This window comes from Triturus cristatus, chromosome 7 (assembly GCF_964204655.1).
Source record: "Triturus cristatus chromosome 7, aTriCri1.1, whole genome shotgun sequence".
NCBI classification, from domain to species: domain Eukaryota; kingdom Metazoa; phylum Chordata; class Amphibia; order Caudata; family Salamandridae; genus Triturus; species Triturus cristatus.
Genome location: NC_140590.1, coordinates 1,027,765,792 through 1,027,780,990, shown reverse-complemented (window position 1 = coordinate 1,027,780,990; position 15,199 = coordinate 1,027,765,792).

The window sequence follows — 15,199 nt, the reverse complement described above, 5'->3', positions numbered from 1 at the left end:
TAGGCACCCACCCCTCATATGTCTGGGCACTGTTGGGAGTGATAGGCATCCACCCCTCATATGTCTGTCCACTGCTGGGAGTGATAGGCACCCACCCCTCATATGTCAGGGCACTGCTGGGAGTGATAGGCACCCACCCCTCATATGTCTGTCCACTGCTGGGAGTCCTCTGCACCCACCCCTCATATGTCTGGGCACTGCTGGGGGTCCTCTGCACCCACCCCTCGTATGTCTGTCCACTGCTGGGAGTGATAGGCACCCACCCCTCATATGTCAGGGCACTGCTGGGAGTGATAGGCACCCACCCCTCATATGTCTGGGCACTGCTGGGGGTCATCTGCACCCACCCCTCATATGTCTGGGCACTGCTGGGGGTCCTCTGCACCCACCCCTCATATGTCTGGGCACTGCTGGGAGTGATAGGCACCCACCCCTCATATGTCTGGGCACTGCTGGGAGTCCTCTGCACCCACCCCTCATATGTCTGGGCACTGCTGGGGGTCCTCTGCACCCACCCCTCGTATGTCTGTCCACTGCTGGGAGTGATAGGCACCCACCCCTCATATGTCAGGGCACTGCTGGGATTGATAGGCACCCACCCCTCATATGTCTGGGCACTTCTGGGGGTCCTCTGCACCCACCCCTCATATGTCTGGGCACTGCTGGGGTCCTCTGCACCCACCCCTCATATGTCTGGGCACTGCTGGGAGTGATAGGCACACACCCCTCATATGTCTGGGCACTGCTGGGAGTGATAGGCACCCACCCCTCATATGTCAGGGCACTGCTGGGAGTGATAGGCACCCACTCCTCATATGTCTGGGCACTGCTGGGGGTCCTCTGCACCCACCCCTCATATGTCTGGGTACTGCTGGGAGTGATAGGCACACACCCCTCATATGTCTGGGCACTGCTGGGAGTGATAGGCACCCACCCCTCATATGTCAGAGCACTGCTGGGAGTGATAGGCACCCACCCCTCATATGTCTGGGCACTGCTGGGGGTCCTCTGCACCCACCCACCAACCCACTTGCGCCCTTGCTGTGGTACACTGCTGTCCTGGGCATACACCACCCCCAATTTACAGCTGATGTGCTGCACCAAGCCGTACACCTACATCCGTGGCGTGTGTACGCCTTGTATCCATCATGTATTGGGGCCGTAGGGGTACGGTCCATACACACGTACCCCTACATCACCACTGCAATGGTGGTTCGGCCCGTACCCACGCTCTGGAGAGCGTGGGTACGGGCCGTACCACCATTGTGGCGGTGACATTGGGGTACGCGTGGTACGGCCCGTGCCCACACTCTGGGGAGCTTGGGTACGGGCCGTACCACCATTGTAGTGGTGATGTAGGGGTACGCCTGTACGGACCGTACCCACGCTCTGGGGGCGTGGGTACGGTCCGTACACGCGTACCCCTACATCACCACTGCAATGGTGGTACGGCCCGTACCCACGCTCTGGAGAGCGTGGGTACGGACCGTACCACCATAGTGGCGGTGACGTAGGGGTGCGCGTGGTACGGCCTGTACCCATGCTCTGGGGGCGTGGGTATGGGCCGTACCACCATAGTGGCAGTGACGTAGGGGTACGCGTGGTACGGCCCGTACCCACGCTCTGGGGGCGTGGGTACGGTCCGTACACGCGTACCCCTACATCACCACTACAATGGTGGTACGGGCCGTACCCACGCTCTGGGGGGCCTGGGTACGGTCCATACCCACGCTCTGGGGGCGTGGGTACGGGCCGTACCACCATAGTGGCGGTGACGTAGGGGTACGCATGGTACGGCCCGTACCCACACTCTGGGGGCGTGGGTACGGTCCGTACATGCGTACCCCTACATCACCACTACAATGGTGGTATGGGCCGTACCCACGCTCTGGGGGGCCTGGGTACGGTCCATACCCACGCTCTGGGGGCGTGGGTACGGTCCGTACACGCGTACCCCTACATCACCACTGCAATGGTGGTACGGCCCGTACCCACGCTCTGGAGAGCGTGGGTACGGACCGTACCACCATAGTGGCGGTGACGTAGGGGTACGCGTGGTACGGCCTGTACCCATGCTCTGGGGGCGTGGGTATGGGCCGTACCACCATAGTGGCAGTGACGTAGGGGTACGCGTGGTACGGCCCGTACCCACGCTCTGGGGGCGTGGGTACAGTCCGTACACGCGTACCCCTACATCACCACTACAATGGTGGTACGGGCCGTACCCACGCTCTGGGGGGCCTGGGTACGGTCCATACCCACGCTCTGGGGGCGTGGGTACGGGCCGTACCACCATAGTGGCGGTGACGTAGGGGTACGCATGGTACGGCCCGTACCCACACTCTGGGGGCGTGGGTACGGTCCGTACATGCGTACCCCTACATCACCACTACAATGGTGGTATGGGCCGTACCCACGCTCTGGGGGGTGTGGGTACGTCCTGTACCACCATTGTGGTGGTGACGGTTACGTGTCCACGTCCACTTCCGTTGTGGCGGGACGTGGGATTGGTGGACACGCCCCCCGAAGTGACCAGACCATGGAGGTAATTAATGTGCAGGATGTATTATTATTTTGTGGGGTGTGGGTTATGTTTCCTGCCCCTTGCACACCCCCCCCCCTTGGCCCCTGGGTGTTGTTCTGACCTTCTGCGGCATCTGCGTCGGTTTCTGAACACGAGGTCGTAGGCTATGAGGGCCGGGATGACGCGTAGGTTGGGGTCCATCGCTGTCCGTCGCGTACCGGTGCTCCTTCTTCGCGTCGTCCTCAATTTCCCAGCAGTTTTTGGCTCCCGTAAAAAATGCTGCGTGCGGAGTGACGTCGGCACGAATCGTACTTGGTGGTCCGTAGAACGCTGCCTGACTCTGTCCGGACGTCGCGTATGCGCCACCCAGATTCAGATTTGTATGTATTTTTTTGCCGGTCGGTGTTTTTTACGACTCGTACGGAAATGGTATTTCTGTGCGAATTGTACTTGCGAGTTTGTAAGGTGTTGTTCCCGGGTGGAAGTCGGACGGAAGAAACGCTCCGTACGACCATTCGTACCCGGGTTTTACCGGATCGGAATCGGCACCTTGGTTTACCAGTATAGGGTTTTGAGTAAATTCTTTCGTCACCTAGTATTTAATTGAACGATAGAAATGATGAAAAGATCCGTTTCTATTGATGAATACATTGAGATTAGCATACAATGTTTGTTTCTCTCGTTCTGTTTTCATTTAAAAGACAGTTAGACATTGATTTATGTCACCGTCTATTTAAACTTAATAATTTTGTAAGAATGTGCATTTGTGCTCCCCCACAATTTTTTCGGTATCTCCTCGCGTGTTTGAGATGCGTATATCGAACAATGATCTGGTATTAACAATATATATATGTACTACACGTTTATGTTGTTTTTTTACAGACACTTGAAGGCTTTTGGGAAATTCTCAAAGGCATCCTGCTAAAACCGTGAGTTAATTCGGTTTTGTCTTTCACCTGAGGATAGGGTAAGCCTTAGTGAGCTTATACCGCCCAGGTGACTGTGGGCCCGATTCACAGAACTAACTTAAGACAAAATCCTAAACTTACTACCATTTTGGTATTCACAGAAGGCACTTACTCATTTCGGTATTCACAGAAGTTAGGAGTCCTAACTTTAGGACTCCTAAATGCCTTCTGTGAATACCGAAAGTCTTAAAATTAGGATTTTTCTCAATTTAGTAGTCCTAAGTTTAGACTTAGGACTACTAAATTGAGAAAAATCCTAATTTTAAGACTTTCGGTATTCACAGAAGGCATTTAGGAGTCCTAAAGTTAGGAGTCCTAACTATACTACTACTAAACTGAGAAAAATCCTAATTTTAAGACTTTCGGTATTCACAGAAGGCATTTAGGAGTCCTAAAGTTAGGACTCCTAACTTCTGTGAATACCGAAATGAGTAAGTGCCTTCTGTGAATACCAAAATGAGTAAGTGCCTTCTGTGAATACCAAAATGGTAGTAAGTTTAGGATTTTGTCTTAAGTTAGTTCTGTGAATCAGGCCCTGTGTGTTTAATAGGTCCTGAAGAAAGCTTCGTGCAATGACGTCTAGAAGCTGAAACATGTCGACCCAATTATAATAGGATATATCTGACCAAGTTAATGTCAGTTGAAATTATCCGCTTCTACATTTGTTTTTAAACAGTACCAGGTTCGTCGCCATTAAAATTTCTTGTGGTCGAATCCTGTGCACTTTTTAATTGACACTATTCATACTGTGCACTCATCACCTTTAATTTATTTTTTCTGGTTGGTTATATCTGCTCCGTTGTAAAAAAAACGTTGAAGCACACCAGAGGTGCAGTAGGCACCTCTGGTGGAACCCTATGATGAAGCATGTCATCAACCAGGTTGGTGAGTGAGGGTTCATTTTATACACCAGATGGATTTGTTTAGGGCACTTTGACACATTGTGAGTTCCTTTTCTTTGGACTCCTTACATATATCTTTTTCTCGTTTTCTCCTTCGTATACACTCTTTTGTTGGTTTTGTTATAAAAAGCAACTCTACATTAGAGAATATCATAGCAAATATATTATTCAGGACACATTCATATGTTTCTATATCGTTAATGTAATGCGATTTAACTCTTTGTAGCGTTAAGTGCCTATCCCTCTTTTTTCATTTTTCATCCCTTATTCTGAGCAACAAATCATCCTTTGCAAGCTCATATGCGTCAACACTAGTCAAGTTCCTTTTTAGCTCCCAGGCAATTCACAATATTGTCATCAATTATGTAATTTCAGATGCCGCATTGATGTTGCATTGATGTTATCAATGATGTCATAGACCATGTGATGCCTGTTGTCATGTGTGAGTTAATAAGAAGTGCCTGGCAAGGGTGTGTGTTACAGTTACTTCAGTTAATTATAACTGGTGAATTTCAGTGTTTAGTTGAGTTTAAGAAGTAAGACTTTAACTGCCATTTTCGTCTAACTATAACATCACTTTAACCTTTGTTTATTTCAGTGAAATTCTCAGATTTTTTAAATGTAAAGTAAAATATTATAACCAAATCTAACATGTCATTTTAAACTCTAATTTTCTCAGAAAATGTCAATGGGGAGAGGCCGCGGGGGAAAATGAATGGGGGAAGAGCCAAGCCTTAAGCATTTTTCTGAATTGAGGCTCGTTGTCTAGGCTTCTTAATTCTATAGGCAACAAATTCCATATTAGGAACGAGGTGAGAAGGACCTTCAACCCTTCCTGGATTTGTGAATTTTGGGGACTTTCAATAGTCATCCTGTGGTGGACCTTAGAGTCCTAGAGGGCAGGTAGGGGGTCAGAAGTGTTCTGATCATGGGGGGATGTTTTGAAGTTGAGACCTCTATGTGCCAAGCAACTTGTTTTGAATTTATCTTCTCTTCAATGGGAAGCCAATGTAGTGAGGTGACAGCCTCCTTAACCGAGGAAGATTCAGGGATCTTTTAAAGAGTCCTTGCAGCAGTATTGTGGACAATCTGTAGCCTCTTTATGACATATTTTGGGGAACCTATGTAAAGTGAGTTGCTGTAGTCCAACCGGGACAAAAGCAAGGATTGGACCACAATTCTTCTTGATGCACTCGGGATAAGATCTAGGATTTTATGTAATTCTCTGAGAGTACCAATGTGGGGAGCAACAAGCTTTATTGCCAGTTCATCCATGCAAAGAGAATTATCTAACCACATTCCAAGACTTTTTATGGGGATGGCGGGGTGAGAGGATTGCCCAAACATTCAGGCCAATCGATTAACAATTGAGGGGCCAGTCTGTTCCCAAGGATCATTTGTTTTGTTTTGTCCCTATTCAAATTTTGGGCAATAGTTCGCCATCCATCTGGACACATTTTCCAGGCAGGGGGACAACTGGTGTTAAAGTGACCTCTTACCAGGTGAGAGGGATACAACCAGTTGTGTGTCGTCAGTGTAGGAGACTATTGATAGTCCAAATTCCTGCACAAAATCCGCCAAAGGGAGCAAATACATGCTACAAAGTGTGGGCACCCCACACTTTAGTAGGAGGACATCAGAGAAACAGGAGTTCTGACAGATTTCGAATGATCTATCATTCAGAAATTAGATAAGCCATTCATGCGCAGGATACTGAATTCCTGCTTCACTCTATTAGTATGTATCACATGGTCAGCTGTATCATGCGCTGAATTAAAAACCAGTAGGATGACAGCAGTGGTTCCTCCCAGATATAACATCATTTTTAGCTCCTCTGTTACTTCTAGAAGGGACATTTCCGGTAGGAGTGGGCGGAATTTGCGAAAGTGACTTTCGCAAATTATCGCGAAAATGTCAAAAATCTCCGCAAACACGCGGAAATATCGCGAAGATGCGGAAGTTTTTTTCCCGCCCGTTCGCGGTATTTTCTGCGTGGTCGCGGCTCGCCAACTTACCCATGCGGTTGCTCGCGGGCGCGGCCATCTTGTTTTCACTCTTCTCGCGGTGCATGATCGCGAGAAGAAAGACGTGATCGGGCGACCAATGACATTCTTGCAGCGCGAACTGTCGCGAGACAGCGCAAATGGCTACCAACAATGCAACATCTCGTGGAGAACGCGACCGGATCGGGAAAACTTGTCGGCGAGCGTGGGGATTCAGGTAAGGCGATCGCGCGCGCGCGAGAATGTATTATTTTACAGCGCGAGCAAGAAACAAATTATCGCTAAGCTGCGGAATGCGGAAATTTTGACATTTTCGCGCTCTCCGCGGAACGCGAAAATGTCAAATTATCGCAATTTCCGCGAGCGGAACGGAAATTTAGCCCAGGCTTAATTTCCGTGCTGTGTTTTGGCGGAATTCCATCTGAGTACTGTGCAGGAGCTGATTTTCTTCGATATATTTTTCCAATACATTCCCAAACACAGGAAGCAGGGAAATTGGTCTATAATTTCCTGGACAAGTGGCGTCTAGATGAGTTTTTTTTTAGCAAGGGCTTAACTACTGCATGATTTACTTCAAAGGTACGACTCCAATGGAGAGAGAGAGATTGAGCAGTTCCAATAGAGTAGGAAGAATTACTTGCATTCCTGGAGACAACATGTGCAGAGGAGCAGGGTCCAGTGTGAAGCCTGAATTAACCTTGCTGATTAATGCAAAAAAGCCGTTCTAGGTGATGGAGTGGAAGGAAGCTAAACACATAGGGGGAAATTGGATGTGTTCATTTCCGCAACAATAGTGGGAAAAGAGTGATTTTTTTGTAGTGACCTATTGATATCAGTTATTTTGCTCTTAAAAAAGGCAGCCATCTCATTGCAGCGAGCTTGGGTAGGGGTTGGGAGGGGGCTTTCATTATTCGGAGTAGTAAGGGATTCAACAATATTAAAAAGTTTCCTTGGTGCATAGGACGTCTAGCTGATTTTGTCTTCATAGTAATCTGCCTGAGCCTTTTTAATTTCTACATGGTAATGCCTTATAACTGTTCGGTAGTCCATTTCCTTTCTAATTTTTTATATTCTTTTTTTAAGAAGGCAGGTGGGCAGTAAGCCAAGGTATTGATTTTCATCCATATTTTATCTTAGTGGCTGGAATACTTTTATAAAGAGCCAGTGTAATCAATTATTCCACTTGTGTGTAGGCAGAATCCAGATTTTCATCTAGCTTTGGTATAGTCACGGCAAGGGATGCAGTCCAGCTCTGGATGCCACTTTGTCAAGCGTAAAAGGATTAAAGAAATGATCTCTCCAAGCCATAGGGCGAGGCTAGCTTATATTGATTTTAAGAATGTTGCTAAAGAGTGGGCCCAATAGATTACTTTTATCGTGCGTAGGACCAGCATGAATTAACCTTAAAGCTTGTAGGGTTATTAGTCTCATCAAAATGGACATTAAGGTCTCCCAAAAGGATAATATTTGTTTTTTCAATGGCCAGGTGGGCAATCAAGTCTGGAAGGGCCTCTGCAAACTTACAACACATTCGTGGGGGTCTGTATATTAGATCCCCCAGGAGGGCGCATATGGGTGACAAGTATATAGTAAGCAGATTGTTTTCGCAGTCCGGGTTACGAAGGGGGTTCGCCACGCACCTATACAAGTCCTTTAGAAAAATCGCAATGCCACCACCTGCTTTATTAATCCAATCTAACCTACATATATGAAATCCTGGGGGCAGAGCCTGAATAATATTCGGTGTGGCACTTTCATGTAACCATGTTTCCATAAGGAATATAGCGTTTGGCTGTTCATCCTCTATTATCATAAACATCTCGATTTTGTGACATGGGAGAGACCTACAGTTAACTAGGAACATATTCTAGCATCTGCTTTTTGTTGGAGATTCAGGTATCTTTTCATTAATGTTGTCAAGGGTGTCCAGGTAAAAACTTTAGGATGTGCAATGAAGTTCCGGTTTTCGAGGTTTAAGGGAGGGCACAGATGAGGGGTAGAAAGCGGTCTAAGTGAATGAAGCTGATATGAGGAATACCCAAACTCACCAATGAGCCCCAGGGCAGAGTGTCGAGCCTCTGGTCTCATTCAGGCGCGGACGGGCGCAGAAGGGCTTGCCTTATAATCGTCTCAGCATGACAATGTCTATGTAACATAGAAGATGACATAGAAGACTGTGTGCACCAGGTACTAATGTATGTATATGGGCTTCTATTGCTTCATAAGATGGGTCTGTAAAGTTTTCACCACAATATAAAGGTTGCAGGAAGAATGATCTTTAGCACCTTCAGACCTTGGTTATTTAAAGCAAATAGTGAATTTTCAGAAGTGTTTTATAGAGAGTATGCTGTTCTTACACTGTTCTTACTACATACTTTTTAATACTCTGTGGTGTATTTCTCAAGAGAGTTTCACTGTCTACAAACAATGTAGTACATAGTAAACTCTATCTAGATGAAAAACTGTTTAGATTACCCGCCTTTCTACTCATATGAACTTGGTGGGTCTGTACAGTTTCACCACAATATAAAGGTTACAGGAAGAATGATCTTTAGCACCTTCAGACCTTGGTTATTTTAAGCAAATAGTGACTTTTTCAGAAGTGTTTTATAGAGAGTATGCTGTTCTTACACTGTTCTTACTACATGCTTTTTAATACTCTGTGGTGTATTTCTCATGAGAGTTTCACTGTCTAAAAACAATGTAGTACATAGTAAACTCTATCTAGATGAAACACTGTTTAGAGTACCCACCTTTCTACTCATATGAACTTCATTTCTCAATGTAAGTACGTGACTCTGAGGGGCTTGATACAGATAAAAGCTGTCTGTAGTAGGGCAATAATTTTGGAACAACTTTTGAGAATCTTGATGAACTTGGTTTTCTCTGAGATAGTTGTATACAGACCGAACACTGTGTAAAGTTGGGGTTACCCATCTATCTGTGGTTTATTGCAAATGTGAACTCGGTACCCATGAAGTGTATGTTATAGCGTCAATATTACACATAATACATGGTTGCTACACATAGAGGAGTTTATCTGTGGTGGAAATAATGATGCTTCATATTATTCTGAGCTAATTTGAACTTAATTTCAGGACTCTAATGCAATAACAGTTTATAGAGTAATTTGTACCATAGAAGCTTGGATGATGTCAAGAGTGATATCATTAATGATTTAATTTGAGATGCCATCAGTGATGTCATAAATAATGTCACAGAATGTCATGAGTGAAGAAATATGTGAGGTCATAAGCAGTGAATGGCGGGGGAGAAAGTTATAGTTAGATATAGCTGGTAACTTTGTCGTTTTTCGAGTTCCAAATGTTAATCTTGTCACTGACATATTCACCTAACTATAACATTACTATAACATTACTTGAGGGGGCGGAGCTTGCCTGACTTCGGAATGGCCGCGAGTAAGAGCAGCTCTCCCGATTGCCACCATAAATCCTCTAAAATCCGGAATTGTAATTAGCCTTTAAACTTGCTGGGAGGTGTCACTGACTCACTGCTGCCGAGCGCTTCTCATGGAGCCCGGTGTGACCGTGATCGATACTGTGAAACGGGAGAAATTCTGCACGTCGCACTCTGCCTCCGTCATGGTGTGAGGCCCACCCACTGTGCTGCCCATCCGAGGCGGCTTCGCGGGCATGGAGCACTCCGGCGAGCGGCCCCTTGATACCAGGGGTCACATCTTAAGAGCGGAGCTGGCTGAGGTGCCATCTGTGAGCCAGCGGGACCCTGCGGGTGGCAAATTTGGCTGTGGCGCCTGGGGAACAAAACGAGGCACTGCCCTACCGGACAGAGCATTATCCTGCAACCGGCTCCTGAGGCCCGTGTTGGACTCAGCCTGGCGACGGTGGTGAGCCTCGTATTAACGAGAAGTGCGATCTCCTTCTGCCCGGCGCATTCTCCTGCACATCGGGGCCAGAGGGGCTCAAAGGCTCTACGCTGCAGGCGACTTTGAGGGGGCACTGTCGCGCATGCTGTGCTAGCATCGGGACACTGTAAGCCCAACAAGAGTTAGCCTGCTGGACTCCAAGGGATCACGTGTATGGGCATAGTACAGGTCCATAACTGCTGCAGACAAAGGTACAGCTATGGTGGGGCATAATCCACTGGTGGTCGTCAGCACCCTAATCAAACAGAGTGGAAGCCAGCTGCTGGCGTGCTGCACCCACGTAGTAAATGTGAATTGCTAATAAGAGATCTAGGGGTTTGCACAGCGCAGGTGTCAAGAGACCTTAGTGGCTAATGATGCACGCATACTTTGACGACTCTGACCCACTGTCCAACCTAGTAGTGGATAATCAATACCTTTGACACTGTGCCCTTGTGATCGTGGACACCCCCACATCATGGACAAGGCCGACAAGCTCCAACCCAAGCTATAGTTTGATTTGCGCAAAACTCCCAGATCGAAAGATCCCACGTCTGCCGAGCAGGATGTCGTGTCGGCAGACCCAGAAGCGGAGGCTGACATAGACGTGAAGCTCGCGTTCCGCACTATACAGCAAAGTTTGTCAAAAATTGACAGTAAAATAGATTGCGCTATCGTTCCTTATGGACCGGATGTCGGAGCAACTGGACAAGCATGGAGACAGACTTGACACGGCGGAACAACGGGTTTCTGACCTAGAGGACGTGGTACGAGCAGACGCGGAGACTGACAAGGAAAGGGATAGGATACTGCGTGCCCTGCAAGCCAAAACCGTAGATCTCGAAGCGAGATCTAGGAGAAACAACGGGGCCGATTCACAAAACTAATCTGAGATAAAGTCCTAAACTTACTACTTTTGGTATTCACAGAAGGCATTTAGTCGTAGTAAAGTTAGGACTCCTAACTTTAATACTACTAAACTGGGATAAAATTCTAAACTTACTACATTTGGTATTCACAGAAGGCATTTAGTAGTAGTAAAGTTAGGACGCCTACCTTTACTACTATTAAATGCTTTCTGTGAATACCAAAAGTAGTGAGTTTAGGATTTTATCTCAGATTAGTTCTGTGAATCGGCCCCAACGTTCGCATCCTAGGTGTGGCCGAATCCTCCAACATCGGGAACATGGAGCAGTATGTGGAGCGGCTTCTTGTTACACTACAAGGGAGGGACAAATTTTCAGACAAATTCATCATAGAAAGAGCGCACCGCTCACTTGCGCCAAGGCCGGTTCCGGTTGCACCCCCTCGGCCAATAATTGTGCAGATACTGAACTACAGGGATCGCGATGCTGCCCTACGAAAAGCGCGCGAGCTGGGTACTCTCCGACATGAAGGAGCTGAAATATCCTTTTTCCTGGATTTTACATTGCAGGTACAGGAAGCGCGATGACTCTTCGTTCTGGTGAAAAAGAAACTCCAGGATCTAAATCTGGAATATAGCATGATCTACCCGGCCAAATTGTGACTTAAAATAGACGGTAAAGTGCACTTTGTCACGGGCCCTGAGGCCGTTCTGCGGGCAGTCAAAGACAGGGAACAGCGCCTGAAACGTCGGAGCTCGCACGCGTCTGCACAGACACATGCAGAGGATTCTCCAAGCAGTCGGGAGGAGCAAGAGCAGGACGAGTGAATGCAGCAGCTAAGTTGTTGGACTTGTATCAAAAAGTGACAGGATGCCCTGTTGGCAGCTAACATATTGTACTGTATTGGGGTGGTAATCGTCGCCGTGTGCCGGCCAGGCCCGAGTGCACTGATTGGAATTTCCCTGTTAGGCAAACTGCTTTACTTATAGCTTGATTTACCTATATTGGCTATCTGACGGGGTACTCAATCGGGGTCAAGCTGCATCTCTCAGTGAAATATGCATCAGTTATTCGCAACTAAGTGAACTGATATGGTGGCAGAGGGTGGTATTTTTGATGGTAACATCTGCCCCCAAGTGTATCACACTATCATTATTGCTTTTGTTTCATGGTGTTTTGTTGTCGTTCAGAGTTTTGGGAAGGGTGGGTGTGCCATACATGGCTGCGACAGTTGCGGATTTTCGTAGCGTGGGTGGGAAGGTTTGTTTAAATTGTATGATTATTTGTGTTGTTGTAAGTTTTTGTCATATTATAGATGCACAGTAAATATAGCAGGAAAAAAGAACTCCATCCATTATGGTACTCCACCACATTGCATGGCTGCTGAGGGTTTGTCACCGCAGGTTCTTCAACTTATTACATGGAACGTATGCAGCCTCAACGATAATAGGAAGGTTAGACATATAGGGGCCTACCTAAAGAGACACTCAGTGTCCATTGCAGTATTACAGGAGACGCATCTAGCCCCGGAACGTAGTGGAGAGGTGCAACGTAAACAGGTCTGGGGAGGAGACTTCAATTGTATTCTGGATCCCACTTTGGACAGGTCCCGGGGTCTGCCTAGACGACCAGCGGCTGCTGCAGTGGCCTTACATAACATCATTCACATGGAGAGTCTCATTGATGTTTGGCGGTACAAATTACCTGCTACACGGGGGTACACACATTATTCCTCTGCATTTGACACTCACACTCGTATAGACTTCTGGCTCATATCTGGAGGGCTAGGGAGAAGGTGCGCACACCTCCCGCGCCTGTATTCCGACCATTTCCCGGTTCAATTTGCACTACGGTATCACTCCCCAAGAATACCTGCATTCACTTGGCGCTTCCCTCTCTACTCCTTATTAGACACGGTATTCATGGCAGGACTGACCACGGCGATAGAGGACTTCTTCTCCAACAATATAGGCTCAGTGCAGTCTTTCACTACGGTCTGGGAAACATTTAAAGTTTACATTAGGGACGTAGTGATCTCTACACATGCAGGAGTGCTGCGCTCCATTCGAGGGAGATTAGACCTCTTGGAAAAAGAAATAGGACATCTCGAACAGCAACTACCTGGGTCAGGGCATACCCAAACTGTTGCACAACTTAAAGCAAAACTTGCAGAATTCCAAGACACCACTAACTACGAACTCAAACACATGGGTAAATATGCTACTGCACGTAGCTACGGGGAGCGGGATGTCCCAGGTGCCACATTGGCATGGTTAATGAGGCCCAAACGGGAAGAGGACAAAATGAGAGGCATGACGGACTACAATGGTACGCCTCTGAGCACCATTGAGGAGCTGGCAACGCATTTCCGTTCTCATTATCAGGCTTTGTATGCTTCCCAAATTCACACAGATAGCGCAGCCCTAGAGGACTATCTATTGTATATTAAAATACCTTGGCTAGTCACTGAGCACAGGGAACACTTGATGGGCCCATTGACTACAGACGAGATAAGGGAAACGTTGAAGGGGATGGCAGCAGCGAAGGCCCCGGGGGTGGATGGTTTTTCAGTGGCATTCTATAAAGCATTCCAAAATATACTGACACTGTATCTCAAGCTGCTATACGAGGAAATGGCGGAGTCGGCCACTATGCTGCCTTCCATGCATGAGGCGGTCATTTTCACGCTCCTTAAACCAGGCTAATCACCCAGCAGTTGCTCCTCGTATCGACCACTGTCTACTGAATGTAGATGCAAAGATCTATGCGAAAGTTTTAGCGAATAGGGTGCCCCACTATTGCCTGGGATTATTCGGCCGGAACAAGCAGGGTTTGTCCGTGGCCGGAATCTATCCCAAAATTTAAGAACATTGTTTGGTGCTGTGCAAAGATTGAACCTGGGGGTCAAAGCAGCGGCAGTCTTTCTCGATGCTGAGAAAGCTTTCGACTCCGTGGAATGGATCTTTATGATCGCAGTCCTGCGGAAGATAGGAGTCGGAGACATTTTCCTTCGATTAGTTTCTTTGATTTACACATCACCCACCGCCAGAGTCCGAATCGGGAATGTAGTCTCACAATCATTCACCATCACTCGGGGAACACGTCAGGGCTGTCCTCTCTCTCTGCTCCTGTACGCGATAGTTGCAGAGCCATTAGCCTGCGCCATCCGGGAGTATCATGCACATAGGGGGCTGCGATTCTCTGAGTACACACTTAATATCTCCGCTTACACTGATGATACTTTATTGTTTATTCATAACCCGGAAGCCAACTTGTCCCCCATATTACGTGAGGTGGTTTAATTTGGTGGGCATTCTGGTCTACGTGTAAATTGGGATAAATCCATCATATTCCCACTCACTCCCACCACCCAGTAACCCATCATGGATTTCCCGCTTCGCTGGACTACAGATCCAGTGAGATATCTGGGTCTCCAATTTCACACAGACCCGGTGATGGTGATGCGGGAAAACTATGGCAAGGCTACACAATGATTGACCGAAAATGTGTAGAAATGGATTAGGCTCCCACTTTCACTAATGGGTAGAGTTTCCATAATGAAAATGGTGATTCTCCCCAGATTTCTATTCCTGTTCCAGAATATACCTATCCTATTACCTAAACTTATGTTCAAAATATGGCGCTCACAGCTGGTACGGCTTGCGTGGGCCAGCAAACAACCCCGAGTACAATGGGACTCGCTTACTTTACCCTATGAGTTGGGCGGTTTGGGAGCCCCAGATTTAGAAAAGTATTACAGAGCCGCAAACAGTACCTTTGGCCACTACTGGATACACGGCCCCCATGACACACCGTTCCTATATATAGAAAAGATGGCAGCAGATCCGTTATCCTTACCACAACTCCTCACATGACCAGCCTCCCGAAGGTTCGGTTTTTTGATCCATTGGCTGTCACAGTGCAGGCCTGGCAGACACGACTGCATATGCAAGTGGGGGCCTTCCTGTATTCTGCAGAGATGCCTCTCCAGTGGGGTTTGTGGTTCTCGCTGGAGCAAGACATGGGGGCGAGAAAGGCACTACCCACTATAGG